Source organism: Myotis lucifugus, unplaced genomic scaffold (assembly GCF_000147115.1).
Source record: "Myotis lucifugus unplaced genomic scaffold, Myoluc2.0 scaffold_61, whole genome shotgun sequence".
Classification (NCBI taxonomy): Eukaryota; Metazoa; Chordata; class Mammalia; order Chiroptera; family Vespertilionidae; genus Myotis; species Myotis lucifugus.
Genome location: NW_005871109.1, coordinates 493,323 through 507,363, shown reverse-complemented (window position 1 = coordinate 507,363; position 14,041 = coordinate 493,323). Strand labels below are relative to the sequence as shown.

The 14,041-nt window shown below is 39.2% G+C and overlaps 1 long non-coding RNA gene across 1 annotated transcript in view; it reads right to left on the bottom strand.

Moving 5' to 3' along the window:
- LOC111826219 overlaps positions 1-12,262 on the bottom strand; it is a 75,402-nt gene extending 63,140 nt beyond the window's left edge. Inside the window, exon 1 of the long non-coding RNA XR_002829506.1 lies at positions 12,203-12,262. This is a non-coding gene — a long non-coding RNA (uncharacterized LOC111826219). The remainder of the gene's footprint in view (positions 1-12,202) is intronic.
- Positions 12,263-14,041: the final 1,779 nt, after the last annotated feature.

Here is a 14,041-nt window from a genome sequence, read left to right as displayed (position 1 = left end):
GGGCATGAGGACACATATGTAATACCTTTATTAATAAAGAAAAAATATATAATACTGCCAAAAAAAAGTGTGTGCCTTAGTCTGGCTGGCGTGGTTCAGCAGTTGAGCACCAACCTATGAACCAGGAGATCATGGTTTGATTCCCAGTCAGGGTATATGCCTGGGTTGTGGGCTGGATCCCCAGTGTGGAGCATGTGGGAGGCAGCCAATCAATGATTCTCTCTCATCATTGCTGTTGCTATTTCTCTCTCCCTCTCCCTTCCTCTCTGAAATCAATAAAAATATTTATTTTTTTAAAAAATGTGTGCCCTTACCCAAAGCATAATCTCAATCTATATAAATGGGAGAATTTTATTATTGTCCAATTGTTTGGTATGAGAACTGGACATTAGGAATCTTGTATAGTATTCTGATCTTATCTTTGCTATTAACGTTTGGGTACATCTTTTGAATTCCTGAGCCATATCTTAACTAGAAAATAGGAGTAGAGGTATTTACTCTCTAGAGCTAAAAAAACACATTTGCCCAGATGGGTGTTTTATATAATAACTATACTTTATGGTATGTGTACTGTAGGAAAAGTAAGCTTAAGATTTGGGATCAGAAGAGCTGAATTCAACCCTCCAACTGTCAGAAACCTGGACAAGTTCTATTATCTTAGTGAGTCTTGCTTACCTCAGAAGTTGTTGCAAAGTCCACATGCAACAGAGCATATAAAAGGCTTTGTAAATTATAAGATGTCAGGTAGATTTGAGTTTTCATGATAGTGATGATAATTAGGGAACTTCTTTGGCACAGCTTTTGATATATGATAGATGTATGTAATTTAAGAGAGTCAGGAAGATAATTTAACTCAGTGTATTAGTCTACTAGGGCTACCATAAAAAAACACCACAGACTGGGTGACTTAAACAACACAGTTCTGGGAGCTGGAAGTCCAAGATCAAGGTGCCGGCAGGGTTGGTTTCTCCTGAGGCCTCCCTTCTTGGCTTGCAGCTGGCCATCTTCTTGCCATATTCTGTCATGACTTGTGCCCGTGCAGGCACATTCCAGGTGTCTCTTCCTCTTCTTATAAAAACACTAGTCATTTCAGATCAGCGCCTGCCCTTATGACCTCATTTAACCTTAATTTCCTCTCTAAAGGCTCAATCTGCAAATATAGTCACATTGGGAGACAGGATTTTGTCATATGAATTTTAGGGGGACAAAATTTAGTATGTGACACTAAGCATTAAGTATGTTCAAGGTCATTCTAGGTCCTACTCAATATTGCCCTGTCCTACCTCTGGATAATGTGGTTCCCAGACCTCCTGCATCAGGATCACTTGGTAGAAATGCAGATTCCTCAGTCCCATCTGGGGTTAACTAAATCAGAATGCTTGGGATTGGGGTTCAGCAGTCTGCATTTTTACCATTGGGTGAAAGTTATCTAGCTGATTTTTGTGTACTGAAGTTTAATACCTGCTGATACAATGGAAAGCACATAGAAGATTTGGAGTCACACTACCTGGGTAAATCCTGGCTCCACCAATTACTGGATGTGTAATCTTTGCCAAATTATGTAATCTCTTCATGCCCCTATTTCTACTTTCAGATTATTGTGAGGATTAGACATAGAGGATTAGAGGATCTTATATGATCATAATTAAAAATTTTTTTATCATTCTTCATGTTCTGATAAAATAGTAGTTCAATGAACACTTCCTTCACTTTTATGTTCTTTTTTCTTCCTTGCAATGCCCTCCTTTATCATCTTTAAATTCTACTCATCCTTTAAGATGGACTTTTACAAAATATATGTTTTTATTGTCTTCTTAGAGAGAGAGGAAGGGAGAGGGAGAGAGAAAGAAACATCAATGCCTCCCATACACACCCCAATGGGTGACCGAACCCAGAACCTGGGCATGTGCCCTGACTGGGAATCGAAACAGTGACCTTTTGGTGCATGGGAAGACATTCAACCAAGTCACATGGGCCAGGGTTAAGATGGACTCTAAGTCCTACCTACTTCATGTCACCTTTCCAGATCCCCATTGCAATCTAGCTATCTCTTGTTACATTCTATTTTGCATCATAGTTATTTGTGTATGTCTTTTTCCCTGCTGGCCTTTGACAACTGATCCATCCCCAAACACATATACATATTCTACATACACACGTGCAACATTTACCCATACAGTCAACACGCATTCCTTAAGGGTACCTAGAACAGAGCTTAAATAAATATTTGCCAAATTGAACCAAAGGAAATTTATTTTCTTAAGCTGAAGTTCTGACGTAATTCTTTGAAAAATTCATTCTATACCCTGATATACTGCAAGAAGTAGCTCACGATTTAGGGGCTGGTAGTATACAGGAAAATTGGAAACAGAATTTTGATAAATGTAAACGTCTGCAAGGAACGAAGCTAGCATTTTTCTCGAGTCTTATATCCCAGTAATCAAATAGAAGTGGACTCTTTAATTCTTACTATGAATTTTGGCCAGAGAAACTGCTTGTGATATAGCTCTGAAAGAGTAAAGAGCTTGAGAATGACGTTGATGAAGGAGGAAGGAATTTTGATTGTTGGAGAAACGTGGAGCCTACAGTTTATTTTGAAATTATTTTTAGTAAAGATTTAGTCAGGTTCATTCCTATGAAGGTTTGGAAATGTCTGGTCTATTTTATAGCACAATAAAACTTCATGGTTTCCTGGTTGGCTGGTATTTGTTTAGAGAGAGTGGGTTGCTGGTCCAGACAACATTTGAGAGGTTATAATGAGAGGAAATCTGATATAAACCTTTTCACCTGTAAAAAGGAGGGATCGCAAAGGAAGAAATAAAATCAGCCATGCCGCCAGGTTTGCTGTTTAAAAAAACATAGTTTTCATTGGTTTAAAGTCTTGTCCATATTAGAGTGGATGTTAGTCATCCTTTTAAACATGATTACACAGCCCCCAAAGACAGTATTAAAACCTTGAATTTATATAAGGGTTCTTGTTATTTTTCACAGTTTGCACTTACCTTTAATATAGTTACCAAAGCACCAAACCAGGCTAGAGAGTTGTCACTGGGAACCGTCCAAGCATAATTCTAGTGAAGACTGATGTTAGGCTAACTGCTGCACTGCAATGAATCCTAGTTATTTAGCAGGAAAAGGACATTAAAAAAACTAGCTTTTGTCTGAAACCTGACCAGATAGTTAAAGAAATTCTCTAAATATACAAATCTACACCTTGCTTTTCATTAGAGCTACTGGCTTGTTTACTGTTTCCAGGGCTGGTGAAAATATCATGATATTAAATAAAGAATGTTGAACAAGACCATTTAAACGATCTTATCACCCAAGTTTTTTCATAATGATTTCTCACTGACTTCAAAGGGAATACAAGGAAAAAAAAGAACCAGACTAAGATTGCACTACCTTTTTATTTTTGATTGCACTACTTATTGAAGCTGGATAATAACTGCTTAGTTAAAAAATCTCTCAGAGCTATGTCAGATATTTGTTTATTATACAAAATATAATAGCATTTTTTCTAAATAACCTCACCATCTTCTTATCCCTTTATTTATTGGACACCACTATGAATACAAAATAAGTGCTAGTTTATAATTCCTATCTATAAAAATGTAAATACGTCTTCTGTTAAGGGGAATCAGTTTTATTTCTTTATACAGGAGAGAATGTGTGTGTGTGTGACCTTTATATTGTATCAGTAAGCTATTTATGTTCTTTAGCTAAAACTAACAAAGAAAATGATGTGACTAAAGGTACAGCTTTTTCCTGACTAGACTTTCAAGAATGAAACCTTTCTTAATGTCAACATAAATATTAATTCATTCCTCAATCCACTGCAATCTGGCTTCTGATTCTACCACAGCCACTGTTCCACATGAGGTTAATAATGACGTGGACAGTTTCCTGTCCTCCTCTTTTTAGGATGTAGCGTTGTGTTTTTTTGTCCCCCTTCTTGAAACTTTCTTACTCTGGTACGTAACACCATTCTTGCCTGATTCTCTTTCTAACATTGCCACTTCCTTTACAGTCATCCTTTTGAGCAATTCTTTGTTCCTTGTCCCTTATATGTTGGTATTCCTCAAAGTACAGACATTGATCTTCTTCTTTTCTCACACTATGTACTCTCCTGGGGGATGTCTCATTTTCCTCCCAGGGTTCCACCCCAGGCCTCCAAACTATGTCTGTAGTCCAGATTGCTCTCTTGAACTTCAGACTCGTATATCCAACTACCCAGGAACATCTCAACTTGGATTCAACCTGTTCAGAATGAAACCCATGGTCTTTACTCTGTGACTTCTCTTATCCTGGTTAATGGCTACAAGATATTCTAGTCCCTAAGCTAGACCTAGGGAACTCTCTTTGCATCCCCCTTTCCCCTCTATGGAATTGATCAGAAAGTTCTATAGTTGCTATATATTAATTAAATTCTTCCTTTCCAGACTTACTGCCCTTGTCTTACAGAAGCTTAGCTTCATCTGGCCTGTAATTAAGATTTCTTAAATGATTTTCCTGGCTTTGGTTTCACATTCTTCCAAACCATTCTTCATGCAGTACCAGCATTGAGATTTAAAATGCACATATAAATTAAGCATGCCAGAAAAAATTGACTATACCTGTTCCCTGACTAAAAATCTTTAACAGTTCCTTATCACTTACAGGATAAATTCCAGGCTCCCCAGGACAGCCTACAGGGCTCCCCATGATTTGATATCCACCCATGTATCCAGCCTCATTTCTCTATTCCCTTCTTCCCTCCATCCCAAGTCAGTTCCTGAAATGCCCACGCTGTTTTATGTCTCTGTGTCTTTGCAAATACTGTTCCCTGTCTGGAATGCTCTACCTTCTTGTCTACTTGGAAACCCCTATTTATTTTTTAATACCCAGGCTAGCATCCTTCATCTGTGAACTTCTCTTTGTCTCACCAGTGTACTTGGTCAGAGCTATATTTGAGCATTTCATACTGTGCTACACTTGTTTACATATTTTCCCCCACCAAACTGAGGGCAAGGACTATATCTTATTCATATTTGTACTTTTAGTATCTAGGGCAATGGTTGGCACATGCTGAATGAATGAATAAATTTTTGTAAGCATAGATGTTTTCTTGTCTTCACTATGTTTAATGCCATTATGGACAGAATTGGTTGTTAAGGTTTGATTTTTTTTTTCTGTTACACCAAGTGACCACATATAGGCCCTAAATCAACATCTTTTCAGCAAAATGAGACATAAGATATGTAGGCCCACAAAATTATGATACTAACATGCAGCCATTACTTGGAAAATTAATGTATTAATTTTTTTTGCATTTACAGTATGCATAAAAATCTCTGTAGCATTTGCCTTGTGATGAGAGCTGCTAATTTACCTGTTTTATTTGATTGCATAGATAAAAAGACAAAAGCTTAGTTGAACAAAATGTCACTGAAAGCAAGCCTTGAAACCAAGTTGAACAGATGATGTAACATGGGGAATCTTTTTGGAAAAACTAAGAAGTGATAGGATCCTGGAAAGTGCTGAAAGGTTGGGAAGGGATAAGGAAGAGGATAGGGTGTAAGAAGAATGAATCAAATTTACATTTACTGAGTATCTAGTCATTGTTAAGTCATATTAGTTTAATTTAATCCATAACAATGACCCTATAAGGTGGACATTGTTATTCCCATTTTGTAGAAGAGGTAGGTAACATGAGACATTAAGTAATCTCCAAGGTCACACAGCTATAAAGGGTAACCAGATCTGACTGATGCTAATGTTTCCTTCCTTCCCAGCAAGCTGTCCTGCCTTTCAAAGTTCCCAGAGCTGCCATGCTGCTGTGTGCAGCTCAGTAACACACACAAAGACACATTATTTGCTCCTATTTGCAATAATCACAGGTAGATGGCTCAATTATTAGTCAACAATCCTATACCCTAGTATAATAAAAGGCTAATATGCAAATTGTCCCTTCCACTCGGGAGTTTGACCAGGAGTTCAACCGGGAGTTCGACAAGGGGGCGGGGCCAGCCTGCCAACTGCCTGCAGCCATTCTCCCTCCCCCCATGGGGGCGGGGTGGCCAGACCCTAATTCGTGCATCAGGCCTCTAGTATAATTTTATGTTCAATCTCAATGCTTATTTTTAAAATTTACTAATGAATACTCTCACACTGCATTGATGATGTCAGATAATGGGTGAATATTTTTGAGCTTGTCTTGTAAAACGTGAATAGATTTGAACTAGGTTAGTGGAGAAAGCATACTTCTAAATTTTTCTTTGGTGTTCCCTGCTTCTGGCTCCATTTGGAATCCAGAAATGACTGCTGTCTGGGGTAAAAGGCAGTCTGCTCTTGCTGCCTCCTGTATATTGGTTGGCCTGGCAGTTTGTCGTTCTCCTGGGCAAGAATCCAGCTTGTGGTAGTGAGGTGGTTTTGTGGCAGAACTCCACAATTAACCGCAAGTTCAGTGTCAACGGTAGGCTGCCACCGTCATGGCTGTGATCCTTCAGATCTGCTAGGGTAGCCAGAGCTGAAGAAACTACTACTTGTCTATGGAGGGAACAGGAAAACTTGGAAAGAGTTTGCATTGCTGTTTATTGTTCAAGGTTCAGGTTTAAATACGAAAAATCCAGGATTTTTCAGATTAGTAATTAAAGATTTAATACTTTTACCTGTTTGTGTTTTTTTAAAATATAGAGGATTTGTGGCATAGATACAACTGTTGTCTGACAACTAGAAATATAAAAAGGAAAATTCTTAAAGTAGTAGAATATACTCTTTCATAGCAAAAGAAATCCAGGTGCCATCACTTGAGTTTAAAAAAGTTCACTCACACATCTCTTAAACATTTATTTTATGTATAATGTTTTCTGTCAATCTAAGAGAAATTGTTCTTTTACTGATTTTGTGCATATGGATATTAAGAAAAATATTTTTCAATAACAATCTGGAAATTTTTATATTAAGTTATATATTAAGAGTTTCTATTAAAATTCATTGATTAAATAATAAAATCAAATGACATACAACTAAAAATTCTGAATTATTAAAAAATTTTTGAAAAATACAAACAAAAAATTTTTGAGCATTAACTGAGTATTGTGCTAAGCATGGCACGGAGACTGAGCTAAGACTGAATAAGGCAGAATTCTTGTGTTCGAAGTGCATATTGATGAGGTAGCCATGCAAATAAAGAAACCTGATAACAACATACACCTTTATCTAACTAATAGGAACAATAAACTCCAGTTCTATTTTAAGACCACACCATGACTCTGGCCTTCTCATACCTTATACTTTTGTTCTTGGCCCCTCATACTTTATGAGCCAGCCACAGGACACTTGAAATTATCCAAATGCACCATAATTGCTTTCCTCTAGATTTTTACACTTGCTTGCTTCCTTTGCCCAGATTATCTTTTCTCCCTACTTTATTTAGGTAAGTTTGACTTATCCTATATAATAAAGAGGTAATATGCAAATTAACCCTCATGCTCTTCACAAGATGGCTGTCTATGACTCAGGCCGGCAGGGGGTTAGTGAGGGACGACCAGGCTGGTGGGGGGGGGGTGCAGTTGGGGGTGGCTGGCGGGGGGGGAGGGTGCAGTTGGGGGTGACAAGGCCGGCAGGGGGGGCAGTTGGGGGTGATTAGGCTGGCAGAGGGGGCAGTGAGGGGTGACTAGGCTGGTGGAGGGGGCAGTTGAGGGCCTCTAGTCTTTTAATATCATGCCCAGAAATCTTTCTCAAGAGCACTACTCTGTACCTGATATTCCTACTGTGGTCTGGGTTAGGGGTCCCTCCATTGAGCTCCCAGAGTACACTGAGTTTACTTGCCTCTACATCACAGTTCCTATCACACTGGGCGCTAGTAGTCTTTTTACTTTTCTAGCTTTCACTATGAACCCTGAAGGAAAGGAACCATACCTTTCATCATTGTATCCTTGTCAGCCAGCACAGTGCCAGGCACTTAATAAACACTGAAATAATGAACACATTCACTAAGAGAGAGAGATTAAATGTTGGTGGAGGGGAGTGGTACATACCGAGGAAGTAAAAGTAAGGGAATTAAACACAGAGATGAAAGAGAGAAGGCAGGAAGAGGAGAAAGAGACAGGAAGACAGCCATCCAAACAGACACAGGGGAGAGAACTGGAATTGGTAGAGGAGAAACAAATTGTGAAAACAAGCTGAGAGAACCACACAGTGGGAAGATGGGAAAAGAATAATTCTCTTCTTTAGTAGTTCTCAAAGCACTGTTTCCCACAGTTTTTCCAAATATTCCCTGTGCTCTTTAGTAGCCTATGTGCATTCCCACATAGAGCTGCAGCTTGAGGAAGTTAGTTCTATAAAGAACTTCATAGTTTTTTAATGTTCTAAGTGGCATCTCACACAGTGCTCTGCATATAGTGAGCACTCAATAAATATTGTTGAGATGAACTAAACAGTGAGTCAAAGTGAGGTTCAGATTCTGAGATGAGTGCTAGCCGGAAGGGATATAGGTTTTGTTTGCGCACGTAGGCACCAAGTTCCCCCGCACACTGGAACCAGAAGGATCCTTTCCATAGAGAAAAACCTGTCTGTTGTTTTTAAAAAATTTTTAAATTAATCCTCACCGAAGGATAGAGGATATTTTTTCCATTGCTTCTTAGAGAGTGGAATGGAGGAAGGGAGGGAGAGGAAGAGAGGGAGTGAGGGAGAGAAACATCTATGTGAGAGAGACACATTGATTGGTTGCCTCCCAAAGGAGCCCCTACTGGGTGGGGATTGACCTGCAACCCAGGTATGTGCCCTTGACCAGAAATCAAACTCCGATATCCTTAGGGTTGCGGAGAGAGAGAGAGAGAGAGAGAGAGAGAGAGAGAGAGAAAGAGAGAGAGAAGCTGTAACCACTTAGGAACACCAGCCAGGGCTGTTTTTATTTTTAAATGTGTGATTGAAAATGTTAACTCTTTCCTTCTTTCAAAAACTTTTTAGGTTTTTATTTATCTTAGGGAAAGCTCTAGTTTTAGGAATTTGGAATCTCAGTGATACTGGTGAATTTACTGGCCATTCCTTAAACTTTGATATTTAGAATTTGTCAGACTGCTTTAAATCATTATCCCTAAGAAATCAAGGCTGCTTTATTACTGAATTCTGAAAAAAACTACTTTAGAAAGAGCACTCAGTTCTAAGCATTTTCCCAAATCCAATTCAAATCCACTTTTTATGCCATATTTTTAGAAATTTAAATTCTTTCTTTCTTTTCTCTCCCTCTCCCCCTTTCTTCTTGCCCACGGGTTCCAAAGAGGGGCTTCAGGTCAGAGGAGAAGGTGTCAGAGACCTGGGCCCAGACACTTCCACTTCAATAAGAGCAGTCCGCTTTTATTTGCATATTTCTTTTGAAAAACGTCTGAAAACCATGGTTGAGAGGTGACTATGCAGGATGGAAACAGTAATAAAAAGCTCTTAAAAACTGGTAATCTTTTTTCCCTGCTTTTCAACATCTCTGAGCAAATCTTTAGAGGCTGCTCCATAAACCATCCCGAGGAGTCAGTTGTCTGATCATGGGACAGTGATAATGACTGGGCCGAGGCCTATCCCTCATCCAACCCCCAGTACCACCCATTCCCACGTGTATTCCATGATAAATATAATTGAGTTACCGAAGGTGCAGCTGCTCTGATCCATTCAAAAATATTTAATTTTGGAAGGGAATTCCTGGGAATACTACTCTAAATATGGATTTTAGAATTAGAAAATAGCTCTATCTTCTGAAAAAGATTAAAACCACAAGTAAAAGGGTGGGGTTTTTACATGGCAGGTGGGGGGAGAATCTGAGACCTAAAATGAGGCCCATTTGTTATTTCGGCTTCCTGTGGATGAATATTCAAGGAGAGAACAAGAGAATTCACAGAGAGGGTAACTTCCAATTCAGCAATGATGAGCAACACAGGTCTCAGATGAAGTGAGTGTTTTAACAGTTGGGTGAGCCCAGTAACAGGACATCTCAACTGGTGCTTGTAAGGTTAGACATGTGGGCAGGCGGTGGCATCTAGAATGTCTGTCAGTGAGGTCCTTAGCTTAGACTAGTGTTTAGGGGCAGAGCGTTTGGCCCTAAGACCAGAAAGACCTAGGTTTTAGTTCTTCCAAAATTAATGAGGGGCATTGCCAGCTTATTGGTGTGGGCACCTAAAATGGAGAACAAAACAAAATTTTCATGCTACGAACTCAGGCACATGGGAAAACCGGGTCTTTAGAGCTGGAGGGCAAGGACCTCATTATTAGAGTATAGGAATACACAGGGGGTTGCATTGCACCAGAATGCCTCGGGAGCTGGGTGGTAAGCGCTAGGATTTCCTGTCATGGATCATCCAACTGGGAGAATGATTCTAGTAGAGAGATCATGGGCCGAAATGTGAGGGCAGGCAAAGTCAGGTAAAAGGCTAGGGCATAGAGTGCCGAGAAAAGTCAAAGGTATGCTGTGACTTTAGGTCTTTTTCTCACAACAGACAATGGTCATATATTCTCAAACCTAAAGACAAGAGCTAAGCAATTCTATTGGTTGTTTAAATCTGGCAAAAGAATCATTAACTAATCTGAACTCTAAGAAATGCAGCCTACTAATAATCTTTGACAAAGATTGTAAACAGAGAAGGGAGTTGCTATAAACATAGCTAGCTCATTCTTTTTGTGCATATTTTTAGTTAAGTAAACCAATGCTCTTCGGTCACGTCCTTACATTTTATTTTAGAATCCTCTCAGGTGCTGGAGTTAGTGTTCAGCGAGATGCATTCCAGCTATAGGTTATTAAAAGGATTGGGCTTTTAATAAAGACCTGGGAAGGCAGTGGAAAGAAAGCTAAGGGAGAACTGGGAAGTATGAAGAGGGCTTTACATTTTATTTTCCAGATAACAGTCCTTTGATGTAAATCCTTTTATTTTTATTTGTCAACACTGAGAGTTTGCTTTAGTTCAGTACAAATAATTCAAAGGTTGCTGTTGGCAATCTGAAACATGAATCTGAAGGATGCCTATACACAGTGGTTGGCAAAAGTAGGTTTATAGCTGTGAGTATGAAAATGAGATTATTCTTGTATTATTAATTAATGTACTATTTCTTATTATTAACCTACGTTTGCCCACCTTTATATTTTGGATATAGAGAAACCATAGTTTTCTTTTAATATTCAGTATTACTTTATATTAGTTTTAGATGTACAGCACTGTGGTTAGACAATTATGTAATTTACAAAGTGATCCTACCCACTATATTATTGACTCTATTCCCTATGCTGTACTTTAATTCCTGTGACTATTTTGTAACTACCAATTTGTACTTCTTAATGCCTTCACCCTTTTCACCCAGCCCCCCAATTCCCATCCACGCTGGCAACCATCAGTTTATTTTCTGCATCTATGAGTCTGTTTCTGTTTTTTGTTCACTTATTTTGTTCTTTAGATTTTACATATAAGTGAAATCATGTGGTATTTATCTTTCTCTGTCTGACTTATTTTACTTAGCATAATACTTTCTAGGTCCATCCATGTTGCAAAATGATAAGACTTCATTCTTTTTTTATGGCCGAGTTGTATATGTATGTATCACAACTGTTTTATCCACTCTTCTATTGATGGGCACTTAGTTTTCTTTCATATCTTGGTTCTGGTAAATAATGCTGCAATGAACATAGAGATTATATCAAACTAAAAAGTTTTGCACAGCAAAGGAAACCATTAATCCTACCAGACCTGAGGCCCTGAACCTAACTGTCCCCTATACCTGGGCTCCTGAGCATTAAAGAGAAAAAACCAACATGATATAGAAAAATGTTAGTTACATGCAAACAAGTGGTTAGAATAAGATGGAACTTGGAGACATTGTAGAAAATAGGTCTACCTTTCATCTACCTTTCATCTAGCACCAATATTCCACCTTTGTGTGGAAATTACCGAAAAATCGGTACAGCGGTCTGGTAGGGTTAATAAAATGAAAAGACAACCTACTGAATGGAAGAAGATATCTGCCAATAATACATCCTATAAAGAGTTACTATCCAAAATTTATAAAGAATTCAGACAACTCAAAACCAAAAAACCAAACAATCTACTTTAAAAATGGGCAGAGGACCTGAATAGATACTTCTCCAAAGAGGACATACAGATGGCCAACAGATATATGAAAAGATGTGCAGCGTCACTAATCGTCAGAGAAATGCAAATTAAAACCACAATGAGATATCATTTCATACCTGTCAGAGTGGCTATCATCAATAAATCAACAAACAGCAAGCGTTGGTGAGGATGTGGAGAAAAGGGAACTCTCGTGCACTGTTGGTGGGAATGCAGACTGGTGCAGCCACTATGGAAAACAATATGGAATTTCCTCAAAAATTAAAAATGGAACAGCCTTATGACCCAGGAATTCCACTTCTGGGCATATATCCAAAGAAACCCAAAATACTAACTGGAAAGGATATATGCACCCCGTGTTCAAAAACCATAGCTTTTTAAGACTGGAATGGACTTTAAAGGTCATCACATTAAATTGTTTCATTTTACAGCTGAGAAGAATGAGGCCTGTAAAAGTTATGTGACTTACTTCATGTCAAGGCATGAATGGCTGCTGGGCCAGGACTAAAACCTATGAAATGGATTTCTAGTCCACTGTTACTTCCGTTACAACCCATGCCTATCTTACCTCAGATGACAATCCAAAGTTTGGAAAAAAAACCACTTTAATCTTTATTTGTTCTAATTTTCAAATCAATTTATTATTTCCTATGAGAATTTAGTGAGCAAATTCAGTAATGCTAGTGCAACTTTTGTCATGCCCTGCTGTATAGGCTCAAATGTATCAAGTTTCCTACTTTAATTTTTGACTGGTAGTTATGAATTCTGTGCATATCATTAAATATCATTTAAAAATATATTTGCTGAGTTCTTTTAAAATGAGATTAAAAAAATTTTTTTAATTGTCATGGTGGAAAAAAGACCCCCTTAGATTTTTATCTTTTAGGACAAGCATTTGATAGTCAATGTGAAAACTCAAAAAAAATTTTTTTCCTTTATCCAAGAGACAGGAAAGAAACAGGAATTCTGGTCTTTATCCATCTTGGTCAAATTCTTATGCTAATTTCTCAGTGATTTCTGCTATGTATGTGAACTATGACCATACACGAAAATGGTCTGTTTTAGGTCATGCCTGTGGGCAAAGATTAATTGGTGAAAAAATGGGCCTGTTCGTGGGATTTACCACACAGTAACGTTCCTCATCTCACTGGAAAAATGTGGAATTAGCTCTTTGAGAAATGTAGCCCTGTCATGAGGCTGGAGGGAGTTTCGGTGGAGGGAAACAGTTCGCTCTCTAAGACAGTTATGATTGGTTAGATTCCAGAGCAGTCCCTTTCGTTCAGCAAAGCTCTACCCTCTTTCAAATAAATATTTCCTACATGTGACTAGTGTCACTAGCAATTCAGAGATCGCATCTTATTGGGCTTCTTTCTTGGCACCGATCCAAACTGGGCAATGGTCTTGGAGAGGTCTCCTGACCCTCCCATGCCCGCTCTCTAGAACATGCTGTTACAGTGAAAAAGCCTTCGATGTGGAAATAACTTTGCGACAGCATAACTCTTCTACGCTTACTGAAATGTGGGATACAGATGTGAACTAGTGGGTATGGGTGGCAAGGGTGCGAAGTGGAGGATGGGATGTTAGCTCCTGGCCTGTGAAGGTGGTTCCTGAGGAAGACAAGCTGGACTATATCTGCTTGGATGCTCCCAGAGAACACTCCACGTGCTCCTCCCTAACAGCCACCGCAAGGACCCCGGGCCTGCCGTGTGGCCCACACCGCTGATGAGGACAGACCTCGCCACAGCGATCAGGGTTTCATCGCCCTGCCCTGCCCGTAGTGGTGGCGGCTGGTCCTTACCAGGTCGCACCCTGCTCGGGCAGCTCAAGGGCCCATCCTGAACCGGGATGAGGTGAGGGGCCGACCGAAGACTCCCCCTTCAGCTCGATTTCCACGAACTCCCTCCCTCCCCAAGACCCCGGTGCAGACCCGAGGGAGCCAGGATAGATGTCTATGACTT